The sequence below is a fragment of the Nematolebias whitei genome, chromosome 3 (genome assembly GCF_014905685.2).
Source record: "Nematolebias whitei isolate Nwh7 chromosome 3, NemWhi1, whole genome shotgun sequence".
NCBI classification, from domain to species: domain Eukaryota; kingdom Metazoa; phylum Chordata; class Actinopteri; order Cyprinodontiformes; family Rivulidae; genus Nematolebias; species Nematolebias whitei.
The window spans coordinates 32,217,216-32,222,129 of record NC_056500.1 but is presented as its reverse complement, the minus strand read 5'-3'; positions in this window follow the sequence as shown (position 1 = coordinate 32,222,129).

Sequence of the window (4,914 nt, the reverse complement as noted above, 5' to 3'; positions counted from 1 at the left end):
TTCAGCACAAAAAAAGAAACTGTCCAGATGACCTGACTGAAAAATGTTGGCTGGTATACCTGGATTATTGAGCATGGACTTTGTTGTTGCATGATCACACCTCCTTCTTCTCTAAAATGAACTTTTCTTTCCTTCAACATTTTGTTTAGGCAGCACGATGGCTCAGTGGTTAGCACTGTTGCCTCACCACAAGAAGGTCCTGGGTTCAATCCCTGGTTTGGACCTGGGCTCTTTCTGTGTGGAGTTTATATGTTCTCCTCACGTTTGTGTAGGTTTTCTCTGGGCACTCCAGTTTCCTCCCACAGTTCAAAACATGCATGTTAGCTGCCTTCAGGCCCAGGCCTCACTTACAAAACAGATCTGTGATCTCAGTGGGATTGTTTAGGTTAAAAAGAGTAATAATAAAATAAAAATGATTCTCCTGTATGACAGTTTTTTTAAGGCAGCAGAAAGACTCTTCTGTCTTGTAGCAATATTCCTCACAGCCACACATTCCCCTCCTTTGTTCCTTCCGTCCCCTCACAGGATGGCTTTTTGACACCTCTCTTAATTTGGAAATTTTTGATGAGAACTCCATATTTTAATCTCCTCTGTTTCCATACTTAACCTTCCCTGGGGGAGTATGAGAGCTGCTCTAACTGACACGCTCAGAAATGACTGGCTCAGGATCACACACACACGCGCACACACGAACGTGCACGCTTTACTGCACCATTAATGAGGCTTTCTGTTTTCTACCCCCCCACCCCCCAGGTTTTCATGTAAGGAAGATACTGTGTGCAAGACCTTAGTAAAAGTACACTGTATATTGTATACATGACCTTAGTAAAAGTACACAGTACTGTATACTGTGTCCAGGATGTCCCCTGTCTCTCGCACAGTGACTGCTGGACATGGGCATCAGTGAACCCCGTGACCTGAAAATGAAGACGCTGGTAAAGATAATGGATGGAGGGATTTCAGCTCATGTAGTCATTAAATACTATTTGCCATATTTGATCATTTATTAAATTACATTTATCACAGTACAGTTACCTCTCAGTATGTTTCGAAAAACTGTATAATCAAGTTCAGCTCACCCAAACACACAGAACACCTTGTTGTTGTTAAAACACCACATGGAATTTAATTTTGCAGATATTTATGATAAACTACAAAACTTTTCTTACCACTGTCGTGAACATTTCCTTTGACCTTTGCTGCCACCATATTTTATCACAAATCACTCCTGAAACTTTTCACCATATACTCCATCCTGACTGGACTCTTCTTCACCTTTTTACAATACTCCCCTTTATGCTGGACTGTTGGTCCCAAGTACTTGAAGTATCCACTTTATTTCAATATATAGTATATTGTAGACCATGCAGAGTGTATCATCTGTGTTTAGGTTGCTGGATGTATCAGTTTGCCTAATCGTTAAAATGTTTATTCAGCTCCCAGTGGACTGATAACTGGTCAACGCTCAGTACACCTACAGTTGTGTGGTAACACAAAGAATGCTTGGCTGAGTAAACGACAACAAAGGTCGAGAGGTCGCAAGTCCATCACAGGGACATGTGGAGACGAATGACTGTTCTCACCTAGAGACAACATGCATGTTTTTGGTCTGTGGGAAGAAACTGGAGGACCCAGAGAAAACCCACGCATGCACAGATCCATGAAAACTCCACCCTGAAAGGTCCTGGGCCGGGATTTGATCCAACAACTTTTTCACCGAGAGGCAACAGCTGAGCCACCGTGCCACCAGGTTCTAACTATTGACAACTACTTTACAGAATATTATTTAAAAAACCAGCAGACTATCCCTTTCACTAAATCATTTTTTCTTCTTCTCATCGTCTACAAAAACTTGTTTGTTGTAACAAAATAATGCACATACTTCAAAGCTCATGCTCAATAATTCAGATTAAAAAAAGCCAACAAAGTTCAGTCAGGTCAACAAAAAAAAGAGAAAGAAAGAAAGAAACCATCCAGATGACCTGACTGAACTTCGTTGGGTTTTTACCTGGATTATTGAGCATGGACTTTGATGTTTTGAACCACTTTGGCCATGGCTGCTTCAGAGGAGTCAATGGGAGAGAGGGCGGACTCCAGAAACCATCTTATCACCAGCAAACTGCAGGGTTTCTGGGGTCTGGTCCTGCTTGTTGTGTTTTCCTCATGTTTGCCAGTCACCCCTCAGTGTTTCTCCTCCCTGTGTCCCAGCTCTGTCGCACCTGTGTCCAATCTAATCACCGCAGGTGTCTGTCATTTCACCTTGTTAGTGTCTGTATATATTCAGCCCCTTGGTGTTTTGTCAGTGTCTCTGGACTGTCCTTCATAAGGCTTTACCTGCGGTATCCCTCCGTGTCACCTCCTTAAAGCAAGTTTGCTGCCCCGCCAGCACTTTGTTTTGTTTTGTTTATTAAAATAAACTTTAGTTTTTACTTTAACTTGGAGTCTCTCATCGCCTTCCATGCACTTGGGTTCAACACACGGAAGCCGAACATGATACAAACTGGTTGGTCCACTATGTGAGTGTGCTGCTTGTGGGACTGAGTTTGTTGTGGCTCCTCGGACTGACGAAGTCCTTTGGATGAAGAACGAAACCTCTCAACAAAAAATAAGAAAAGAAAAAGAAACCATCCAGATGACCTGACTGAACTTTGTTGGGATGCCCATAATTTATATAGAATACCCCAAGACGACGTTGATGCCACATGAATAAACACTGGACTGAAATGTCTAAATGAATAAGTCCCACATGTAGGGGTACTGTAATGCAACGAAAGGTTTCCTTGTGTTGTCAGATCTGAAATATTCTCAGAAGTGCTCTCCAGCTGCACTCAGCGTTGACACTATTTACAAAGAGTACGTGAAGCATAGGATCAGAGCATAATGTTGCATCAATAGTTCAGAAGCAACTAAATACGCCGAGGTGTTGCTTGTGAGCAGAGTGGAGAAGCCTGTGTGTCTCAACACTTAAACCCCCCCACACCACCCCCTACACGCACACATTTTTCCCTATTTAAAATGCTAATTCACTCTCTCCCGCAGGTGCCTGAGTGTGTTTTAAACTAAATTGCTAATCATGGCAGGTCAGTCTGAGCCTAATGAATTCATGTGTTCTCTCATTACACTTAGTGATGCTGAATATCGGACAGCAGGTGCTTTGAGCACTTGGGGAGTTGAAAGCAAAGGCCTCTTGTTGCCTCAGTGCTCAGATGAAGTTCCACATCTGCCCATGAATGTTTTAGTTTTTAGACAGGATTAGGCTCGATCTGTGACTATCTTCAGGACAGGGAGATCCTTTACTCAGCTCGCTGACTGTAAACTACCAGTCAGACTGGATGGTCTGTCTGGTAATTCACGTTTCTAACTTGCAGGTGAAACAGCAAACAGACGCAGCTTTTTTGAACAACCTCAGTTTGGAGAGAAGTTTTCATCTAAGACAAATCGATGAGTGTCGTGGAAACTTTAACAAACGGTGAGAAGTAAGTTTGCTGAGACTAAATCAAGAGATCAGATCTGATCTTGCAAGTGTCTTTATTTCGGAGGCTCAAACAAGCGTCCGAAGGCTCCCTCTGCCTGCAGTGCAAAAGTGAAGCCCCGAGCAAAGAATTAGCTGACCTTTTATAGACCTTTCATTAGACACACACATTTCTTAATACAGGAGTTCCTAAGAAAACGGGATAAGATGCAGCCTGAGATCTAAGGTTTAAATCAGGAAAACAGCCAAGTCATCATTATTTTAATGAACAGAGAGGATGAAGGATTTGAGATACCCAAGGTCAAGATACCTAAGGTCAGTCAGTACTTTTAAGGAGTACAGGAGATTTATGATGAAGAAACTCTTATCAGCCTGAGCTTCCAGTGAACCCTTCAGTTACACATGTGACTATAAAAGTTTGCTTATTAAATACATTTTACTTTTTATCACAATGAGCTAACCGCGCAGAGGTGGTACCAAAACCAAATTGTTTCCATTTAAAACAACTTAAATTTAAAACGGTTTTGTAGTTAATGTAAACTTGATTTTATAAACCATTACAGCAGAAATTCAATGATGTTTTGACTTGAATTGCCTCAAGCTGCACCAAAATCTCTACAGCTGGTTTGGCAGCTATTTGGGCTTGCCCAGAAAAACTAAATAATTCTGTTTAAATCATTTTATTTGTAACTGATTTCAATACATTTACAACATTACAAAATGTTAAAAAAAAAAAAGCTCAATATTGAGATTAGTAGTTAATTAATACTTGGGTTAGATAGCTGGTCCATTATCCTTTATTAGCATCTAACTATTGTTTTTGGAACCAAAACCTCCTGTCCAGTGCAAACTAAAGTTATTATGAGGGGCAGCCAGAGGAAATATCTTCTTACCAGTTGTTTTGACCATCTTATCTTTATTTATTACATCTAAAAGCAGAGGTTCAGTTTGATCAACTTCTGGCTTAAATGAGAGCCTGTGAAGAATGATGTGATTCATCTCAGACCAAACCAAATATTTGGTCGACGTTTTTACCAAATATGTACCAAATATAACATATATCAAACTGTATACAAACTCAACCTTCGGTCCAAACGCTTTAATCCAACACTTGAGTCATCAAAAACCCAGTGGTTTTTAGCATTCGAAAGGCACAATTTTATGAACGAGTGCTGCGTTACACTCTTGAAGCTCCAAATGCTGGTTGATCCAGAGAAAAAAGACTTTTACAAACACAACTTCCTCATAATTGCACATTACTCTTCAGATTTGTTATTAGTTGTTTGTAACTTTACAGCAGAACTCAGTTTAAAAAGAACTATCATCTGAAACTTCTTTTTGTATTTCTGAATGGGGTGCATCTAATAAAAATAAAAATTATATAGAACCTACTAACAGATTTGATAAATATTACAAAAAAACAAACAAACAAACAAACAATA